Raw genomic sequence first — 10,961 nt, forward strand, 5'->3', positions numbered from 1 at the left:
GTATGTGTATATGTGTATGTATGTGTATATATATGTATGTGTATATATGTATGTGCATTTATGTATGTATATGTGTGTGTATGTGCACCTCTGATAATATTCTTTATTGATTAACAATAAACAGTTTCGTTGTTACTTATATTTCGTTAATCTGTTCAGCATATCTTCATTTTTTTATTTTGATTTTTGGTAATTTCATTTCATGTCGGTCTTTTGTTTCCATTTCATATTTCTAAGACCTATTCTGGCATTAGAAAGAAATATGAATTTATACTCACAGGGCTGGGGTCTGATAGAAGACACTTGCTGAAGGGTCCATTCATGCAAGCAAGCTTCTTAATAGCCATACGTCTCTCTACCTGTTTCGAGGATAATGCTGAGGATAATAAAGCAGATTTTCAAAGTAGATTTATTGCTACTCTTTTACTCTTTTACTTGTTTCAGTCATTTGACTGTGGCCATGCTGGAGCACCGCCTTTAGTCGAGCAAATCGACACCAGGACATATTCTTTGTAAGCCTAGTACTTATTATATCAGTCTCTTTTGCCAAACCACTAAGTTACAGGGATGTAAACACACCAGCATCGGTTGTCAAGCGATGTTGGGGGGACAAACACAGACATACAAACATACACACACACACACACACACACACACACACACATATATACATATACACGACTGGCTTCTTTCAGTTTCTGTCTACCATATCCATTCACAAGGCTTTGGTTGGCCCGAGGCTATAATAGAAGACACTTGCCCAAGGTTCCATGCAGTGGTACTGAACCTGGAACCATGTGGTTGGTAAGCAAGCTACTTACTACACAGCCTCTCCTGTGCCTAGGTCAAATAAATAAAGTGGAGGTGCGTGGCTTAGTGGTTAGGATGTTAGACTTCTGATTGTAAGATTGCAGTTTCGATACCAGGATTGGGTGACACATTATGTTCTTGAGCAAAACACTTCATTTCACACTACTTCAATCCATTCATCTGGCAAAAGTGAGTAATCCTGTGATGGATTGGTGTCCTATCCAGGGAGGGAATATATATGCCATAAAAACCCGGAAACCAGCTCTATGAGTCTATATCACCCAGAAAGGAAATTTACTTTTACTATTTAGAAATAAATTCAATTTAAATCCATTTTTTTTTTCAAATACCAATACAAGTATAAGATAAAAAATGAAATGAAATTGCAAAAATTTAAATGAAGAATGAAATATGCTGAACAGATTAATTAAATATGCAAGTAATGATGAAATTGTTTATTGTTAATCAATGAAGAATGTGTTTTATCGAATGTAACATTTAATTTTTTTCTTGTATGTCATTTGACAGTGTTGTGAGGAGACTGGTTTATGTTAGTCACTGTTTTTTTGGGTTTTTTTTTTACTAGTTCGGTAGTATCATTGCCATAAGCAAACTTTAGGTTAGTTAAAATGTTTCTGCCATATTTCAGCTTCTGAAGGGAAATTCTCTGCAAAGACAGGAGAAAAAAAATTCTCTCTTATGGTAAAAAAGGTGTAAAAACACCATATCTACCCAGTGTTGCCTCCTAGCAGATTCCCAGATGTATTTCTAGCTCTTTGGCAATTATCAATAGGAAATAAAAGGAGAAGTAAATCTGAGCAGATCTTAAAGCTGTAGTAGCTTTAACTAAAACACAGTCAAAAACATTGACTGAGTTGCACTGTTTGACTGCCATTGCTCCAGTCCACTAAGCTGGCAAAAATGAATTGTACCTGTATTTCAAATGGCCATATCACACTCTGTATCATGCGAATCTCCCTGAGAACTACATTAAGGGTTCACATGTCTGTGAAGTGCATATCAATTTCATGAACAGGCTGTTCCATCGATAGGGTCAACTGGAACCCTTGTCATCATAACCGATGGAGTGCCAGTTTTTCTTTTTGTTTTTCTTTTCTCCATGAATGGCTTGAACATCAACAACAGCTTCCACTCTTCTTTAATTTGCTTCTACTTTAGATGTGTGTATGCTCCAATAGATCACAACTTTATTCTATTCTTAATCATTTTCTGTTCATTTACTCTCATATTCAATTCATCTGGTGTCAAGAGTCACCTGTATCTGTTCTTCCTGCTCTCTGATATAAAATACATTATACATTGCATGGTGTCGTGTAAAAAGCACCTGTGTGGCGACATATAAAAGTGTCCATGCAGTGTCGTGTAAAAGCACCTGTGCAGTGCCACATCAAAACACCTGTATGGCGCAAACATAAAAGCACCCATGTGGTGCCATGTAAAAGCAGAGCACCCAACACACTCTGTAAAGTGGTTGGTGTTAGGAAGGGCATCCAGCCATAGAAACCATACCAAATCAGACTGGGGTCTAGTGCAGCACTGTCCCACCCCTGCCTCCAGCTTGCCAGCATGGGCAATAGATGTTAAATGATGATGATCCTCCAGTACATCATACACCCAGTACATCTAGCAATTTTACATGGTTGTGAGACACGGGCCTTGAATGCAGAGGACATGCAAAGGCTAGAGAGGAATGAGGCTGGTATGCTCCACTGGATGTTCGACAGAGTGCTGGTGTATTGAGAGAGATATTAGGCATAAGAGGAATTAGATGCAGTGTGCAAGAGAGAAGAATGCATTGGTTTGGTCACGTGACACAGATGGATGCTGACAGCTCTGTAAGGAAGTGCCAATCTCTCAAAGTGGATGGAACTCATGAAAGAGGGGAACTAAGGAAGCATGGGATGAAGTACTGAAGGATGACCTCAGGACACTGAACCTTTCAAATGATATGATAAAGGTCTGAGATACCTGGTGTCTTGCTGTACTCAAGTGGACCCATCCTCCACAGCAGAAGTGTTAAGGCTGCTCCCCCTTATGACGAGGACTGGTCTGCAAGAGTCCTGTGCCGGTGCCATGTAAAAACCACTTGTGCTGGTGCCATGTAAAAGTGCTTGTGTGGTACCATGTTAAAAGCACCCAGCACACTCTATAAAGTGGTTGGTTTTAGGAAGGGCATCCAGCTGTAGAGGATAAAGACCTCCTTCGATCATGAATAACCATGGGATTGCATCTAAAAAGTTCTCCTCCAGGGCACAAGTTTGGACAAGTTTGTTTATGGAAGACCAGCTGTCACCCATGCATACCAGCCTCCCTTCTCCATGCCACCGATGTTGTCCAAGGGAAAGGCAAAGGCTGATACAGTTTGGCACCGGCGATGTTGCAACTCATTTCTACAGATGGGTGAACTGGAGCAATATAAAATAATGTATTCTGCTCAAGTACACAACACACAGCCTGGCCCAAGAATCGAACTCACTGCTTCATGATTGCAAGCCTGACACTGTAACCACTGAACCGTGTGTCTTCACATGACTGTAGAAACCATCCAGCTGTAGAAACCATGCCAAAACAGATTGGAGCCTGGTGCAGTTCTCCCGCTTGCCAGCTCTAGCCAAACTGTTCAACTCATGCCAGCATGGAAAACAGATGTTAAATGGTGATGATGATGATGATCCAATCCATTATATACCCAATGCATAATATACCCATACAATCCATTGTGTAATCCATTTCATCTCATATTGCTTTAATTGTTGCTACAAGTTACTGTTTCTCAACCTTTTATCATTGCAGTCCATTTTTGGTTAATCAATAACCCGTTGCGATGCATTTGTTAATTAACTATACCTAATTAGCAGTGTCTCTTTCAATCTGTCCGTTTCTTCTCCTTCGCTCCCCCCACCGTCACCGACATGCACATCAAAGGCAATTAAACTACTCTGACTATTTCTGTATTTCATTAAATCAGTGATTGACAGGTCATTTAGTCAGCTGCATATTGGATGGAAATGTTCCTTATAAGTTAAACCATTCCATAAGGGGATGTCGAAAAGTTCCTGGCTTTAAGGATGTTGCAAAAGGCCTGGTTGGAGGCTCGACCATCCAAGTTCTTTTACAGGGCTTAGAAAAAACTGAAGAACCACTGCAATAAGTGTGTGAATCTGAGAGGGGAATATCTATTATAAAATCTATTATAAAATCCGTTCTGTCTGTGTGTGTGTTTTCTAGGATCTCGGGCATCCTCTATCCAATTGTGTCCAAATTTGATATGTAGATACTGACGGTATCAGAGCGTGTATAAGTCTTTAAAAAATTACAAAAATCGATTCCAGGTGAGAATGCGATCGATAAAGCTGTGGGAACGTGCATTTGTAAAATCGTTTTCCTTGGAATAGAAAAGAAGTCTATCTTTATTTCTTCTTTTGCTGGTGTCTCAAATTCAGGTTAAATCAGTGTTTCTCAAATGGGAGGTCTATGGGACAGTCGGACAAGTTGTTTTGAGAAAATTTGGTTTAAGTGTTTGACAACTCAGCACCTGTCCATTGTACTTATTCTATCGGTCTCTTTTGCCGAACATACCACCATCAGTTGTCAAGCGATGTTGGGGGGACAAACACACACAAACATATACACACGTACATATATATATACATATATACGACAGGCTTCTTTCAGGTTCCGTCTACCAAATCCACTCACAAGGCTTTGGTCAGCCCGAGGCTATAATAGAAGATACTTGCCCAAGGTGCCACGCAGTGGGACTGAACCCAGAACCATGTGGTTCGTAAGCAAGCTACTTACCACACAACCACTCCTACGCCTATGTTCTGAGTTGAAATTCTGCTGAGGTTAGCTATGCCTTTCGTCGTTTCGGGATGGATAAAATAAGTAACCAGCTGAGCAATGGAGTCAATGTAATCAGTTTGCCCCTCCTCCCCCCGTTGAAATTCCTGGCCTTGTGCCAAAATTTGAAGTCATTATTGTATTTGTGAACATTTTTACATTTTAATAAAGGTTCCAAAAGTAAAATATGTTGACATTTGTGTGTCAGTGACACCATCGGGGTTTGTGAATTATCCACCACCTTCACCCTCACCCTATTCTAGAGTTTTGTTCGGATGGGAGGTGGGGTGTCGTTGGTCACATTTCAGTGCTGTGCAACACCACCACCACCACCACCACCTCCACCACTTGCCACTGACATCTGCAACATATAAATTTATTATCTTATATGTACATAAAGGATAAACCCTTTGTAAAATTTTATGTATGAAGTCAACAGCTCCCTCAACCCTTTCCCAGTCACTGTGAACTCTTGACATCGGGTGGGGGGGGGGGTTACTATCGGCTGGTTCCCCTTTGAACACTGATTAGCTTTTGCAGATAGATAACTGAGAGAGAGAGAGAGAGAGAGAGAGAGAATGAAAGAGAATGAAGGAGAGAAAGAGAATGAAAGAGAGAGAAAGAGAGCAAACTCTCAAAGTCCCTGGCTTACTACATACATATGGCAGGCTCACATTATTAGTTACATACATTGGTATAATTAGTACACACCATTTAGTACATTTTACTAACTACATACATACAGTCAGCCAGTGAGTTTGAAGTAACTGCTAGATCTCTTTCTCGACATTTCATTGGTCGGTTTGTCTTACTAAACTGACATTGCTCGCGTTCAGTTTCTAAAGCCATTCATTCCCCCAACAGTGGCGGCAGAAAAGTCAGTGAAGATGTTACTTCGTAGTAGAGCAGTGCTTGTAGAATGATGGGTGAGTTGGTGGCTTGCCTACCAAAAGTCTTTTCTCTTGTATGTTGGTTTAGAATGTACGTGTGTGTGTGTGTGTGTGTGCTATATGTGTGAAGATAAAGTTTACTTTGAAAGGTATCTTTATCTTTTACCCGTTTCAGTCATTGGACTGCGGCCATGCTGGGGCAATGTCTTGAAGAATTTTTAGTCAAATGTATCACCCCAGTCCTTAATTTTTTGCTAAGCTTGTTACTTATTCTATTAGTTCTTTTTTTGTTTGTTTTGTTTTGTTTTTTTGCTGAATCGCTAAGTTATGGGGACATAAACACACCAACGCCAGTTGTCAAACATTAGAGGAGGACAAACGCAAACAACCCCCCCACCCACCCCAACACACACATATATATACACAATGGGCTTGCTCCAGTTTCCATCTCCCAAATCCTCTTTGGTCAGTCCGAAGCTATTGTAGAAGACACTTGCCCAAAGTGCCACGTATCGGAACTGAACCCAGAACCATGTGGTTATGAAGCAAGCTTCTTACCACACAGTCATGCCTGTACCTATTTGGATGCAATTAACTGTGACAATACTCAAGCATTCATGAATTGTCTAAGTGAATCACAAAACCTCCAGGTCCCATCGTTGCCTTGACCTTATCTTTGAAGAATTCTTTATGGATTGATTGTATTTCTCACAGCTTTGTAGTGTAAAGATGACAACGGCATTGATATTCCAAAGTTTGGGATAATAATAGCAGCTTCTAGAATAGATCTGTTAGTGGAAGCACTTTCTATTATTATTCCTACCTGCCCTGAAGCATTTAGCATTTGTAATCATAGGTTTATTTATAACTCGCTTCCCATCCCAACTTGATAAGCATTTTGATGACAATTCCAATATTACCTTGAGATGTTTACTTTCTGTATTATCTTATGCATACACACATGCACACACACACACCTACATGTGCATGCACGCACACACACACACACACACTCTTAAATGCACACCCACACGCAAGTAGCGTGTGTAGGTGTGCTTTCAGAGAAATTCTATACATAACTCTTTATATTATGCGATCATAGAAATATTTCTCTGTTTTATACAATCATAGATGTGTGTGTGTATGTGTGTGTGTACATAGATGTGTATGTGTGTACATGTGTGTGTATATGTGTGTGTGTACATATGTGTGTGTGTGTGTACATATGTGTGTGTGTGTGTATGTTTATATAAGTAAATAATCCATATTATAGCAGTAGTAAATATATTCTTTCATATCACAACAATCTCAGACAGTCGGGCCTTAACCAAGCATTTCACAATACCCTTAAACCCAGGAACTTTCCAGCACCCCCTCGTGTATATATACATGCGTATATATTATATACATATATATATATATATATATATGTATGTATATATATGTAATCCCTTGCCATATTGTGGTATACCTATCACAGTTTATTATTTAATCTTACGTTGATTCCTCTGTGGTGTTGTTTTGCATTTATAATAAAATAAATATATACAAATTATAAAAATAAGAAAATAAAATACACAGTACAGTACTGTTTTTACTTTGTGGATTTTCACCTATCGTAGGGGGTTTTGGAATGTAACACCCTTGATAGACGAGGGATTACTGTATACACAAGGGGGTACTAAAAAGTTCCCAGCTTTGTGTAAAAGAAAAATACAGGAGGATCAGTTATGATTTTATTCAACATATTCCCCTCTTAGATTCATATACACACACGCACACACACACACACCACACACACACACACACACACACACACACACACACACACACACACACACACACATATATATGAGGGTGTGTGGAATAGTTCCTGACTTTAAGGTTATCACAAAAGGTCTGGTTGGAGGCCCAACCTTCTGAGTTCTTTTACAGGGCTTAGCAAAACTTTAGGACTACTGCAATAAGTGTGTGAACCTGAGAGGGGAATATGTTGAATAAAATCATAATTAACTGATCCTCCTGTATTTTCTTTTACCTAAAGCCAGGAACTTTCCAGCAAACCCCCATATATATACATATATATATATACACATGAGGGGATGCCGAAAAGTTTCTGGCTTTTAGAGGGGAATATGTTCAATAAAATCATAATTAACTGATCCTGCTGTATTTTCTTTTACCCAAAGCCAAGAACTTTTCAGCAACCCCTTATATAAAGGATATAAGAATGTCATTAGATGGTGAATATTTATCTGAAGTTGTTATGACATGACAAATATGGATATAGTTGTTACAGCATGGGGAATATATGAATGGTGGTTACAACATGGCAAACATGGTTATTAGACTGTTATCAGACGGTGAATATATTTATGGTTGTTATGACACGGCAAATAATGTCTGTGTTGTAGCATGACTAATAATGAGTATGGTTGTTATGACATGGTGACTACGACTGTGGTTGAATGACAAATACGGATATCAGTGCAATTACATGACAGATATTTCTATGGGTTTCATAGAAATATTTATATGAGAGGGTGCCAAAAAGTTCCTGGCTTTGCGTAAAAGAAAATACTAGAGGATTAGTTACTTATGAATTTATCCAGCATATTCCCCTCTCAGATTCACACACTTATTGCTGTGGTCCTTCATTTTTTTTAAGTCCTGTAAAAGAACTCGGAAGGTTGGCCCTCCACCTAGGCCTTTTTCAATACTCTTAAAACCAGTAAATTTTCAGCACTCTCTCTCTCTCTCTCTTTCACACACACACACGAGGAGTACTGAAAAGTTCCTGGCTTTGGGTAAAAGAAAATACAGAAGGATCAGTTAATTAAGATTTTATTTAACATAATCCTCTCTCAAATTCTCACACTTATTGCAGCAGTCCTTCTGGTTTTCCTAAGCCTTGTAAAAGAACTGGGAAAGTTGGGCCTCAAATCAGGCCTTTCTCAATATCCTTAAAGCCAGGAACCTTTCAGCACTCCTTCATATGTAATGCTATCAACCAGAGATATATTCACCATCATAGACAACCAAATCCTTATTTGCCATGTTATAACAACCGTATCATGTTATAACAACTATGGGTACTTGTTTCTCTGGGATTGGTCAAATGATAGACACCTGATGAGACCCCAATTAGGATCGAAAATCGATATGTAGAAAATATATTATATTGTATATATCATATATCATTCCTTGATGCTGCTTGGACTGAGATCCCAGTTGATAAGCTGCTGATATTAAATAAGATGTTAAATGCTTATTATATTATGCAAATTAGTTAGCTCATTTCTCCCAAGCTACTGGATTTGTTGTGTATAATAAACAGATTGACTACTTGTTTCTGTGGCATTGGCATTTAAGTGATGTGGGCACTTCTGATAAGTTTTGAAAATTGGTTAACTCTTTAGCAGGCATGGTTGTGTGGTAAGAAGCTTGCTTTCCAACTGCATGGTTCCAGGTTCATTCCCACAGTGTGGCACCTTGGGAAAGCGTCTTCCTCAGGCCATAATAAACTGAAGATTTAAATAAATTGAGGTGGCGAGCTGACAGAATTGTTAGCATGCTGGGCAAAATGCTTCATGATATTTTGCCCATTTTGTGCCAGAATTTGAAGCCAATATTTAGATAAACCTAGGCAGCGAGCTGGCAGAATTGTTAGCACATTGGGCAAAATGTTTCGTGGCATTTTGTCCATCTTCGTGTTCTGAGTTCGAAATTCTGCTGAGGCTGACTTTGCCTTTTATCTCTTTCGGAGTTGATATAGGTGCAGGAGTGGCTATGTGGTAAGTAGCTTACTTACCAACCACATGGTTCCAGGTTAAGTCCCACTGCGTGGAACCTTGGGCAAGTGTCTTCTACTATAGCCTCAGGCCAACCAAAGCCTTGTGAGTGGATTTGGTAGACGGAAACTGAAAAAAGCCTGTTGTATATATATGTGTGTGTGTGTTTGTCCCTCCACCATCACTTGACAACCAATGCTGGTGTGTTTACATCCCCCGTAAGTTCGGCAAAAGAGACCGATAGAATAAGTACTAGGCTTCCAAAGAATAAGTTCTGGGGTCAATTTGTTCGACTAAAGGCAGTGCTCCAGCATGGCCACAGTCAAATGACTGAAACATATAAGAGTAAAAGAGTTGAGTACCGGGGTCAAGTAATCGACTTTTTCCCTTACCCGAAACTTGCTGGCCTTGTGCCAGTATTTCAAATTAACTAAATTAGTAGGTTCCTCTTCTGCTCTTATTTCGGTCATTGGACTTCTGCCATCCTGGGGCACCTTCTTGATGGTTTTAAGCAATCATGTCAAAAAAACCTAGTTTGCTATTTGTTAAATCACCAACTTAAAAGACTTAAAACACAAGCACCATTGCTTTCAAGGGATTTCAACATTATGTCTATCACACACAAACACATGCATGTGCACACATACTCTCTCTCTCTCTCATACACTCTCTAGCATACACAAATAATATATACATATATATATCTCATCATCATCATCATTGTTTAATGTCCAGTCTCCATGCTGGCACGGGTTGGATGGATTGACTTGGAACTAGCCAGCTGGGAGACGTCCAAACTCAAACTGTCTGTTGTGACATGGTTTCTATGGCTGGATGCCCTTCCTAACGCCAACCTCTTGACAAAGTGTACTGGGTGCTTTTTACATGTCACCATCACAGCTGCATTAACACAGCACCAGCATGGGTGCTTTTTAAGTGGCACCAGTACCTGTGTGTGTGTGTATATATATATATATATATATATATATATACACACACACACACACACATGTGCCCGCATGTACACGCACACTGGATGGTTAAAAATTCACAAATTTGGTCTATCATTTAATACATACAAATATATTGTAAGGTAGCTTGAAAATTTGGCCAATCTGTGTGTCTGTGTGTGTAAAATTTTGCATATACAGGATTTAAAATTCAGTTACCATATGTTACAAGCTTATGCTAGTACTATATTTGGTTGGGATTATATAGAGTGCTATGTACTATATATATATATATATATATATATATATATATATATATATGATGGGCTTCTTTCAGTTTCTGTCTACCAAATCCACTCACAAAGCTTTGGTTGGTCTGAGGCTATAGTAGAAGACACTTGCCCAAGGTGCGACACTGTGGAATTGAACCCAGAGCCATTTGGTTGGTAAGCAAGCTACTTACCACACAGCCACTCGTGCACCTATACACACACACACACACACACATACATGTATCCTTTAATTCCCTCACTTTCAGCTCTTGTCTCTGTGATAGATAAAGTAGCTTAGAGCCATTTGGTATCTTCTTCTAGCATGTGGCATTACTTTGTAGTTGCGCTTATTATAATTGTATAATTATATTTATAAAATTATAT

The 10,961-nt window shown here is 39.1% G+C and overlaps 1 protein-coding gene across 3 annotated transcripts in view; it reads left to right on the top strand.

Moving 5' to 3' along the window:
* Positions 1-10,961, top strand: part of LOC115224240 (NAD(+) hydrolase sarm1) — a 200,610-nt gene that overhangs the window by 24,796 nt on the left and 164,853 nt on the right. The window contains exon 1 of one of the 3 annotated variants that reach the window (XM_029795037.2): positions 5,459-5,600. The exons of the other annotated variants lie outside the window; for them this stretch is intronic. The gene's annotated coding sequence lies outside the window, so the exon portion shown is untranslated. Of the gene's footprint in view, positions 1-5,458; positions 5,601-10,961 lie in introns of those variants that run through there. 3 annotated transcript variants of the gene reach the window in all.

Source organism: Octopus sinensis, linkage group LG25, assembly GCF_006345805.1.
Source record: "Octopus sinensis linkage group LG25, ASM634580v1, whole genome shotgun sequence".
Classification (NCBI taxonomy): Eukaryota; Metazoa; Mollusca; class Cephalopoda; order Octopoda; family Octopodidae; genus Octopus; species Octopus sinensis.